This window comes from Apodemus sylvaticus, chromosome X (assembly GCF_947179515.1).
Source record: "Apodemus sylvaticus chromosome X, mApoSyl1.1, whole genome shotgun sequence".
NCBI classification, from domain to species: Eukaryota; Metazoa; Chordata; class Mammalia; order Rodentia; family Muridae; genus Apodemus; species Apodemus sylvaticus.
Genome location: NC_067495.1, coordinates 126,355,985 through 126,368,298, shown reverse-complemented (window position 1 = coordinate 126,368,298; position 12,314 = coordinate 126,355,985). Strand labels below are relative to the sequence as shown.

The 12,314-nt window shown below is 38.9% G+C and overlaps 1 pseudogene; it reads left to right on the top strand.

The window, feature by feature from the left end:
- Nucleotides 1-1,114: 1,114 nt before the first annotated feature.
- On the top strand, nucleotides 1,115-3,519 carry LOC127674674 (protein crumbs homolog 1-like; annotated as a pseudogene).
- The last annotated feature ends 8,795 nt before the right edge of the window (nucleotides 3,520-12,314 follow it).

The following is a 12,314-nucleotide window of genomic DNA, read 5'->3' as shown; positions in this document are numbered from 1 at the left end:
CTTACAGTGTAATGCCAGGGAAATGTTAGTGGTGCCTCAAAAAACAGACAGGAGCCAATCTGATAAACTCCCAGCAGGGTCTTTATTCTATTTGAGCTAGCTTGGGCGCTGAAAATGCACTGCAATCACTCAGGAAAGTTTTGGTAATGGGAGAACCCGAATGTCTATCAGGGCAAGGCTTTATAGTAAGCAGCAAGCAGGGGATTAGTGTGCAAGCATCTCATTGGAAAGCTACTGTGACCTTTAACATAATTGGCTGGTGCTGGGTGTCATATCATAAACTTAATTTCTGCTCCCCTCTGCATTGGTGGCCATTAGGCAGGGGTGGGCTTGTAAACTGGGGTGCAAGTTTGTTGAAGAAATAACCTGGAAACACTGGTCTTGTTGAGGGTGTAACCTGGAAACTCTGGTCTTATTGGGGATTAGCCTAGAGACTGGATCTAGGCTCAGGTTTTGTTGGGGGAAAACTTGGAAACTAATGCTAGGTTCCAGCCTTTTAGTTTACCTGAGTTTAAACTTAGGTCAGGTTCTCTAAAATGAAGTCTGAACTTAAAAGATTTGGCCTCTCAAAAGAAGGTATTGTCTGCCATCATGATATTCCACACAATATTGTTTCTGACCAAAGAACTCATTTCATAGCCAGAGAAATACCTCTGTGAGCCCATGATCATGGAATCCACTAGTCTTATGTTCCTCATCATCCTGAAGTAGCTTGCCTAATAGAAAGATGGAATGGCCTGTTGAAGACATAGTTACAATGCCTATTAGATGGAAGCATCCTGAAGGGCTGGGGCAGAGTCCTCCAGAATGCAGTATATGTGTTGAATCTGTGTCCAATATATGGTATGGTTTCTCCTATATCCACAGGTCTAGGAATAAAAATACAAAAAAGGGAATAGTTTCACTCACTATCACCTCTAGTAACCCACTAGGAAAACTTTTGCTTCCTGTTCCAGTGACCTTAAGCTCTGCTGCCCTAGAAATTTGGTTTTCAGAGTTCGGAGTGCTCCTGCCAAGAGGCAAAACAAACATTCCATTGAACCTGAAGCTTATATTTCCCCTTGTCACTTTGGGCTTCAATTATCTTTAGGAGCAGTAATTGGTCAAGATTACCATGGGGAAATTGGATAGCCTCTCCATAATGGAGGTAAGAAAGATGTCTGGAGTGCAGGAAATCCTTTAGGGAATCTCTTGGTGCTACCATGTCCTGTGATGCCTAATCCAGGCAGGATGACAAATGACACAGACCCATCAGGAATGAAGAGATGGACCACTCTTCTAGGAACAGATCCAAAACCCTCTGAACTGCTTCTTGAGGATGGAACAAATACAAAATGGGTAGTAGAGGAAACAAAGGTTATAATTGACATGAGGGCTTCTTGTCATATTTTGTTAAGAGCGTGTTTGAACAGATATTTGTGTTTTCTTTCCTGGATTTCTTTATCATGCAATGTAACATAAATTATGAGAATATTAGCAGTTAACATATTCTAGTTTTGAGATTCTAAAGAATATCCCTCAAGGGACATTGCCAAATATTCTAAAATTTATAATGTGCTTGTGGTTGTACACGATACAGTTATAGTGTGTTAGGCATAATTATAATCTGATTATTTGTTTTCATTAGAAAATTAAGCATGTCCTAAGGAGATATGATTGCATGTCAAGTTGACAAGGGTGGAATTGTGATCGTTCTTCTTGGTTGTCAACATGATTACATCTGGAATTAACTAGAATGCAAGTGGCCTGGCACATGCCTGTGAGGGATATTTTTCTTAATTAAATCATTTGAAATGAGAAGATCCAATTTTAATCCAGACCTTTTGAGGTGGATTATATATATATATATATATAATATATATATATATATATATATATATATATATATATATATGGAAGAAGTAAGCATTTGTTCTTTGCTTGCTCTCACTGTCAAGTCCATGAGAGCCTACTTCTTTGGGCTTTCAGTATCTACTGAAGACCAGCTGAGACATGGAGCCCCATTCATTGAATAACAGCTGCAATCTTGCATTTTCTGTTAGTAGCCCACAAATTTTGAAGTGGGACATGGGGAGAGTTGAAGATGGAGAAGCGGGAGTGATATAGATGATGTTCTCATGCATATTAAAACATAAGGTTTTTAAAAAAGAGTACAATTATTTTTTAAAAATATTGTATATTCTTAAGAGTGCCTGATGAGCCCTCCCATATATGTGGTAGATATGCAGGTTGGTCTTCTTGTGGGCCCCCTCAACAACTGGATCTAGAGCTTACCCTGACTCTGGGTTGCAAGCCTGTGGATCCTGCTCCCCTAACTGGGCTGTCTTGACTGGCTTCAGTGTGAAAAGATGTACCTGAGTCCTACAGTGATTTGAGGGACCAGGATTCATTTTGTAATAAAAACAATACCAGGTGTCTCTGAAAATCTTTCCACAACAGTCTAATGTGCAAGGGTTTTCCAGAAGATGACAGTTGTTGCTTAGACATTGCCAATAATTTGGACAAAGACTATGAAGATCTAAAAGGCCCTTGCTTCTCCAGTTCCTGCCAGGGAATTGCCACTTGTGTGAATAATCCAGGAGAAAGGGCTTTCTGGTGCCCTTGTCTTCCTGGGATAAAGGGGCTGGCCTCTGAATCTTCCACTAATTCCTGTGGAGGGAACACCTGCCAACTTGGAGACATCTTCCATAAAGATCTTGAGCACCCTGTCTATATTAGCCCTGCTGGATGTGCTCAAAGGTTCTGTGAGACAGATCACAATTAGTGTGCTTCCAGCCCTTGTGATAATGGTGCTGTGTGCCAGGATGGAAACACTCCTCCTTCTGTGTTCCTGGATATCAAGGCATTCTAAATCTTTGTGATTAGAGGTAAATGAATGTGTTTCTGATCCCCACATGAATGATTGTTTTGTGCCCCAATGAGATAGGACATGTGTCTGTCCTCAAAAAGTATTAGTTTTTAAAAAATTATTTTCTAAATTCCTTGTTTACATTCCAAATGCTTTCCCCTTTCCCGGTTGCCCCCTCCCCAAAACTGTGAGCTGGAAATTGATGAGTATGTGTCCCAGCCATGCCTACACATGGTGCCACATATCAGTATGCTCTTGGGGCTTACTTACCTGGATTCTTTGGAGACTACGGTGAACTCAACTTTGATGAATGTGTCAGTCATCCATGTCTTCATGGAGGTCTGTATGTGGAAACAACTGCTACTGAGACAGCATGGGTAGTAGATTCATAGGGACATACTGTGAAACGTTGATGCCTTTTTGTTGGTCAAAGCCTTGTCATAATGATACAACATGTGAATATAACTGTTACAGCTATATTTGTCACTCCTGGTCTGGATACACAGATGCCCTGTGTGAGTCAGACATAAATGAATGTAGTAGCAACCCCTGCCAATTTCTTTGAGGGGGTCCGTGCTGAGCTGTCCTCAGAGGATCAATAGGGACACATTACAGGCCTGTCTCTGTCCTTCAATTACCTTGGAGCCTCAGGCTATGCTTGTATCTGTCAGCCTGGATCCACAGACAGGAGCCTAGCATAACTGTCCTGTAGAGGCTCCACTCAGCAGCTAACTGAAACAGATGCAAAGACCCATAGCCAAACACTATACTGAGCTTTGGAAATCTTGTGGAAGAGTTGGGAGATGGATTGAGGAACCTGGGAGGGATAAAGATTCTGCAAGAAGACCAATATTCCATTTAACTACCCTGGACCCTTGAGGATGCCCAGAGACTGACCTACCAACTGAGGAGCGTACAAGAGTTGGGTTTAAGCCCCTCCCCTGCATATATGTAGCAGATGTGCAGCTTGGTCTTCATGTGGATCCCCCAGTAACTGGAGCAGAGGCTTACCTTGATTCTGTTGCCTGCCTATGGATTCTGTTCCCCTAACTGGGCTGCCTTTTCTGGCCTCAATGAGAGAAAATGTGCCTAGTCTTCAGTGAGTTGAGAGGCCAGAGTGGTTTGGTACCCATAGGGGGGGCCTCTCCCTTCTTAGAGGTAAAGGGGAGGGATAGGGGAGGATTTGTATGAGGGGGAGGCTGAAGGGAGGGGTCTACAATCAAGACTAACGCAAACGAACAAACAAACAAATAAATAAAAACGGGTACCTGCTGGTGAAGCTCTTAAAAGAAAAACAACGCTTACCTCCTGGGTATCTTAGGCAGCATTCTAGAGAGAATTACCAAGGTTGGAGAGGATGTCTTGCATAGGACACAAGTGTAGAAGAAACACAGAAGGAAAAAGGAGAAAGCTAGTTAGTGACGGAATTCCTTTCTGTTTCCTGTCTACCATGATGTGAGTACCTTTGCCCCAGGCTCCCTACTGCCGTGCTTCTGACTCATGGCACAGAACCAATTGGGGCAAGTATTAAGGACTGAAATATTTAAAACCAGGAGGAGTCAGTCAAAGGAATTTCTCTTTTAAAACTCTTTATATTAGGCATTTTCTGTCAATAAAAGTAACACACAGTTGCTAAAATAACAAAGCTTCCATTTTGATATTTAATTTTAGCTATCTTTGTCTCTGTGTCCTTACCCTGGAGCATTCTGATGACAGTCTATCATCCTCTCAGTATTTCGACAGCACAGCTGGGGGAACCTGATTTTCATTAGCTACTGCAACTGTCTTACTATCAGACGGAGGTCATTAGAGTCCCAAGTAATTACTTGCTTCATGAAGAAGATAAAGGCAGGTGGAAATAGTGTTCTAAGCTTTGAATTTCTAATTTTTTTTTGATATTTTGTATGTCTCATCTGCTTACTCATAGGCCACTGTGACTTCTCTTGTGTATATATTTAAGTTTGGTGATTGCTCACTAATAGAGACAGAACTTGATTTCTGATAGCTGCTTTTTGATAGAGTAAGTTCTCTTCTTTTTGTTTTCCTTGTAGCTTGAGATAGCATTTTTCAGTTTTCCCTGTCTCATATATATTTTAAATCAGCTTATAGGTTTTGCTACACTAGTGATATACGATGTAAAATTTCCTTGTGACCTGTGTAAATACAAACTCACTTAAAACTTTTTGGCTAATCTGTTATACTATAGACTTGATGCAAACAGAGAGTCCCCTTCTGCTTCTCTCACTGCTGTTGTGATCATAATCTGTCTTTAACTTAACAGACGTTGTTCAGTGTTATGAACAGGGTCACACTATTTTCTACACAGTACCGCTTCATCTTAGTTCACCTCTGCCCTCCCGTGTTATTTCTACCCTTCTATAAAGCACAGGAGAATGCTAAATGACTCTCTTTCTGTGCTAAGAGAGCTGCCTCCTTACCTTTCAGTGTCTCTGCTACTTAACACTCAGGTCATTAGAGTTGGAGGATGAACTTTGTGAACCTGTAAAAATGAACTAAGATTCTTTTTGGAAATCAACTAAAGAATAAAATACTCTTAGATTTCCAAACCTTTGTCCTGTGAATCATAATAGTAATAATGGAACATTTCATTCTTGCCTGAAAGCAGTATTAATTTCCAATCTAGTTGTTGAGTTTCAAATAAAGGATTTTAGACACATTTGCCTTAATTTCTAGTTTCAAAGGAGACAGGACCCCAGATCTTTTTCTGATCCCAGGCATGATATTGACCCATTTACATATGCCCTCACTGTTCCTCAGGACTACCCAGAAAATATTTCATTTAAATTTTATCTCTATTGTTCTATCCTCCAATTAAGCATAACCCTGTAACTCTTTTTGTTTGTTTTGGTTAGGTGCCTATTTTTTTCTTATGTGTGGTCTATTAGTTTATCAAATTAATAAATTTAACTTGGTCGGACTACAGTGATGTATCTGGAAATCTTTCCTAGATGTCCTTTACTACTTTTTGCTCTAAGCATTTGTTAGATCTCATCTTACATACCATTTTCTCCCTAAGAGAACTCACCATTCATTATAATTTAATTCCTTAGAGGCAAATTTGCCTTTTTTCTTAATTAGTATAGAATAGGGTTTGGGCCATACTGAATAAAAGAGAAAGGAAGAAAGGAAGGAAGGAAGGAAGGAAGGAAGGAAGGAAGGAAGGAAGGAAGGAAGGAAGGAAGACAGGAAGGAAGGGAGGAAGGGATGAAGGAAGGGAGGAAGGAAGGGAGGAAGGAAGGGAGGAAGGAAGGGAAGAAGGAAGAGAGGAAGGAAGGGAGGAAGGAAGGGAGGAAGCCAATAATTCTAAAAAGTTGTAACAACAACAACAAAAACAAAACTCAAAACAAAAAGCCTTATCTTTGACTGGAGAGTCAGAAAGATCTGGATTATATCTGCAGTGCTTTGAGGATAGAATACCATAGTCTGGGTACATTGCATTCAATGCATGATTGTGAAGGTTAGGAAACATGAGACCTGTGTGTCTATGGATTTAAAGTCTGATGAGAGTCCAATTCCTAGAGAGTCTCTGTGTTGTGTGGAGCTTAGATCTCCTAGGTTCTATTTTAAATGTACTAATTCTAATATCGAGGGCTCTGCAATCAAGACTGAATCTCTTTGCCAACGCCTTACCTCTTATTACTATCATCTTGAGAACTGGGACCCAAGCTTGTAGATTAAAGCAGACTAATTCCAAATTTTAACTAGCTACATGATTTTTGGATATGCTATTTACTTTTTTTTCATACCATTAAATGTAGATGAGGCTCTTTATTTGATTATGAGAATTAAATGTGATGGTTTATGAAAAAAAGGCTTATTATAGAATCAGAACACATGGTAAATACTCAGTAAACATGAACTGGTGATTTTCATCATGATACCTCTTGGCCTTAATCTTTTCAGATGCCACATAGGTACATCTTTCTCTGCTTCTATGAAGGGCTAAGTTTTACTTAGTCATTGCATTAGTTAGTTTCCTAGGGGGAATGGCTTTATTTTGACTCACAGTTACAGAGCTTTAAATCTATGTTTGCTTGGCTCCATGCATTTGGACAAAGCATCACAGTAGCAGAAATATATGGTGAGGGAGCTTTTATTCTTCATGGAAGACTGGGTTCTTAAAAGACATGACTCTAGTGATATAATTTCCCCAGCTGTTACCTACTTCCCAAACATTCCAAAAACCTCACCAAATAGTAGAATTTTGATAAACGCACAATGGCATTATCCAACATCACCATACTGAGCAACTTTTGTTGCTCTTAAAATTCTTCTGAACCAAGAAAAATAGACAAATAGTTGTCAAAGGATGAATGAATATGTGACGGCTTGAGACTAAGTCTCCAATGCATGAGCCTGTGAGTAGAACTTTGTAGTCCAGTCATAACCATCCTATAGGATAGTATCATGTGTGTATCTTCTTTGTTTAGATATAACATATTTTGGGTGCAAGCTTCTTGTCTTATTTATCCATGTATCTCTATAGAAAAATGTATTTATATGCCATAGGTACATACCAGGCACTCTATATATCTGCCATGGAAATGTCTTCCTGCAAAAGAGCCAGAAGTAATGTGCAGAGCTAGGCCTGTTTGGCCAAGGCAGTGCTTGCAATGACTGTTAGTCATTTGTTATGTAGCACTCTTTCTGGAGTAGTTTTAGAATCTGTCAGCCAAAGGACAGAGTATGGTCAGAGGGGAGGTTTTTTGAGTGCTATGTAAGCTATGATCCTGGAAATAGGAGAGAACTAAATAAGTGCATGTGGATCATCTTAGTCCTTTAATCCTTCCATTTTCTTAGAAATTGTCATTTTGTCTAGTCTAGCAATTTGGAGCAGTGGGTAAATAATATGTGGTTAACGTGTGGTCAGTGCTGCACATTTTTGCTGTTCTAGAGACTATGTGAGTATTTATGGACCCCCTCTCTTATAGTTATTCTGGGACTTGAAATTAAAGGCAGAAACTTTTACTCCCAGCACTTGTGAGGCAGATGAAGGCAGAGCTCTGTGAATATGAGGCCAGCCTGCTCTACAAAGAGGTCTAGGACAGCCAAGGCTGCACAGAGGAAACTCTGTCTCTAAAAACAATTTTTAAAAAGAAAGAAACTAAATGAAAGACAGAAAAAAATCTATACTTTTGCTATTGGATGGGTTTACTTCTATGAATGACTGCTAATTTTTTGAAGTATTTTTGTGAACTCATTTTTATACAGCTAGAAAGGGAATAATAACCAGGGGTAGAAAGATGTTAAAGTTTCACTCAGAAATTTATACCTTTTGTGTCTTTCTTTCCCCAGATGCTGTTGTCCCAATGGTACTACCACTGTAGGGGTTATAATGGATGTTAACTAAGCTGCATATGACCGGCTGGTGTGTTCTCCAAAGTATAAAAGCCCCAGTATATAATGCTGGCTTCTTTCCTTCCTCTTCTCTCTCTCTCCGTCTCTCTGTCTCTCTGTCTCTGTCTCTCTCTGTATCTATCTCTCTCCTCTTTTATTTCCTCCTGTACTCCATATAAACAGTCAAACCTCCAATGCATTCTGCCTAGTTTTTCTTATTGTCACCTTAGTAAAGATAACTTGAGTTTCTTAGCTATGTGTGGCAAAAGATGAATGTTATTTAAAAATATATTCTGATGTCCCTGGGAGGCCTGCTCCTTTTTGAAGGGTTGGATCTGGAGAGAAGGGGGATAGACTGGGGGATGGGAGGGACGGGAAACTGCAGACAGGATGTAATACATGAAAGAAGAATAAAAAAGAAATAAAAAGAAAGAAATTATTCTGAAAGTTTATAGCCAACTGAAATAACTTATTGACGGTAATTTTCACCCCATGAATACTCTCAGCCATGTGTTTTTTATTTTTTATTTTTTTATTTTTTCGAGACAGGGTTTCTCTGTGTAGCCCTGGCTGTCCTGGAACTCACTCTGTAGACCAGGCTGGCCTTGAACTCAGACATCCGCCTGTCCCAGAGTGCTGGGATTAAAGGTGTGCGCCACCACTGCCTGGCAACTGCAGTTTTTTAAGGGACTTTATTTTTTAGAGAACTTTTGACTTCACAGCAAGATTGAGAGAAACATTCAGAGATTTCTCATGCACTTTCTGTCACTGAGCATGTATAAGCCTCCCACTGCAAACATGCCCCACCAGAACATTATGTTTATAAAAAATGATGATCCTTTTTATATCCAAAGCCCACAATTTATACTAGATTTCACTATTGTACATTCTATAGATTTTTGATAGATGTTATAGGAATTATCTGATATCACCATACACGTTTTATTGCTATTAAGACTCTTCTAAGTCCAGTGACATGAACGAATGAACAAAGAGTTATCAAAGGATGAAAGACTACTATGTAACAAATATATACATAATTTCACCAGTCATCATAAACATAGAAATCAAACTTCACCAAGGTCCCGTCTTTTCTACCACAAGAATATGGCCCTTAGAATCAACTGACCAGGACTCTTGTGAATTTGAGAGATCAGGGAACCTGTAGGGGTCTGACCTAGGTCCTCTACATATATGCTGTGGCTGAGTAACTTGGTGTTCTTGTGGGAATACCAAAAGTGAGGGCGAGAGCTGCTCCTGATCTTTTTTGCCTACTTGTGAGACCCTTTTCACTAATACTGGGTTGCTTTGTCCCACCTTTTTGTGCCTGGTCTTATTGTAGCTTTTTATGGAGTGTTTGGTTGATGTCTTTGGAAGGATTGCTCTTTTCTGAGAGAAGGCAGGAGGGAGGATGTTGGGGGAGAGAGGCAGTAGGAAGAAAGACTGGGGGACAGAAAGGAGAGGAAACCGTGGTCAGATGTAATATGTGAGAGAAAAATAAAAAGAAAGGACCAGGAAATAGCAAAAAGAAATAAAACCAAATAACAAATGCTGTCAAAGATGTGGAGAAATGGGAGTCTTTTATTTACTACTGGTGGGAATATAAACTAATCAAGCCACTTTGGTGGTCAATATGGGCATTAAGTATATAACTAGATTGTTAGTCTGACCCAAAGATACTACTTCTGGGTATTTTCCTGAAGGACTGCACATTAATAATTACTTCAGTGTTATTTCTAATAGCTATGTTATTGAGCCAAATTAGAGGTCCAGCAACAGAAAAATGGATAATGAAATGAAGCTATGTTGTTTGTAAAAAGAATGCATACAACTAGGGATAATCATCTTAAGTAAATGAATCCATTCTCAAAAAGGACAAATAGCATATGTTTTCTCTCCTTTAAAACTCCCAGATTTTATATAGGTATAGAAAATCCTATGTGTATGTATAACATGAAACCATGTAGAGGGATAGAGGAGACTTGTGGGAGGGTGAGGGGTAGAAACAGGGCATGTGAGATATGGATCAGAATATGGGAAATATAGAGTGCACTTCTGTAAAACTAAAATTTATGTCCTGTGAGCTTGGCACATTCATGTCCCTTGCTGCTGGAAGCCACTGGCTTTTTTTTTAATCTCTCCAGAACGCTGTCTCCAATATGTCAGATAATTGAAGCCACATCAGCTATTTAAGTTTCCTTCACATCTCTTCAGGGCTTGATGCTCATCTATTTTTAGCATGGAATAATTTCCCACATCTTGATGTGCCATTATTTATCCATTTACTTACTAAAGGACATCTTGGTTGCTTCAGTGTTTTGACAATTATAAATAAATCTGCTATAAGCATCCATGCACAGGTGTTGTTCAGGACATAAGTTTTCAGTACATTTGAGTAAGTATCAAAGAATGTGATGGCTAGATTTTTAGGGAGGGTAACAGTATAATTAGTTTGTATAATTGAATGGTTTAAGGTGGCTCTGCCATTTTGCATCCTAATAAGCCAACCTTCCTAATGCTGAGACACTTTAATACAGTTCCTCATGTTGTGGTGATCCCAACTGTAAATGTTTTATTGTTACCTTATAGCTGTAATTTTGCTACTGTTTGATTACTGAATCATAATGTAAATTATCAGGTATGTAGGATATCTGATATGCAACCCCTGTGAAAGGGTGATTTGGCCCCCGATGGAATTGTGACCCACAGGTTGAGAGCTGTTGCAATAAGCAATGAATGTGAGTTCCTACTGTTTCATATCCCTGCTGGCATTTGCATATGGAGGTTGGCCATCCTCGTAGGCGTGGTATAGTAGTTCAGTGTTGTTTTAGTTTGGATTTTCATGATAGGCAGCATTTTTCATATATTTGCCATTTGTATGGCTTTTTTATTCAAGTATCTGTTAAAGACTTCGACTTTTAATTGGATTATTTTCTTTTTAAATCATTTCTTTATTTTGGATTATAGTTCTTTATCAGGTATATACTCTACAAAGACAATTTTAAAATACAAAGTGAGATTTCTCTTTTTATATTTTATTTCTTCTTCCCTTTCCCCCATTGACTGTGTGTGTGTGTGTGTGTGTGTGTACTCCAGCCCAACTACTGATATTGTATACTTCCTTTAAACAATAATGGAAGATGTCCTATTTTCTACCTTTCTTATTAGCAATCTGATTGCATGTGGTTTAGTTGCACAAGATAGACTTCTCTTTGTTCAGAAATTGATGCAGTTTTAGTATCATCTATAGCTTGGGCTCTACTTACATATTTTTATAATTTTATTTACTTAAAAATAAGTTGATAATAAAATAGGATGTGTTTCAGGATCAGCTTAGGAAAGCAAAGCAAATAGAAAAAGGGCTATCTTTTTATTAATATCACCATCCAATAATGAAGAAATGAGAATACTTAAATATAGCATACCAAAATATAAGGACTGCTCAAAGTTCAAGGCCAGCCTAGTGTCTATAATGAGGTCCAAGCCAGCCAGTGCTACAAAAGAAAATAATAATAATAAAAAACTTTTCCAGGTAAAAGTGAGGAGTTGAGAATCAATGTAATGTTTGAAAATATTGTGATAAATGCTAGTCTACCTGGAAACATCTGCATTCTTCTCTCAAAATCCAGCTTCCTTTTGCTCTGATTCCTTTTTGGTCTCAAATGTTAAGACTGATAGAAAGGTTTCCATGAAGGCTAGTCTACAGTTTCTTTAGAAGTAATGCCTATGAGAATATACCTAAACTGTCATATCTACATATTATAAATGGGGCTTTAATAAATGGGTTTAAATAATGATGAAGGGATAGTACAGCAATGGCCATCTACATATTGGAAAGGTGGGGGAACTGGTAGCTTTCTGTGTCCAAGTACTTGAAAATCTTAACCATCCCAGCAGAGTGCTGAAAGCCTGAAAGCAGCATAAACAGTGTTGATATTGAGTTGACATTGAGAGAAACTGGCTCAAGATAAAGAAGGGAGGCCTATGCCCAAACTGGTTTCCCCCTTACTATTTTTTTTTAAACTGGCAGTCTGTTGAAGGCATTACTAATATTTAGGTCTTCCTTTCCAGACAATGTCATAGTGACAATGTGAGTCACCTCTAAAAA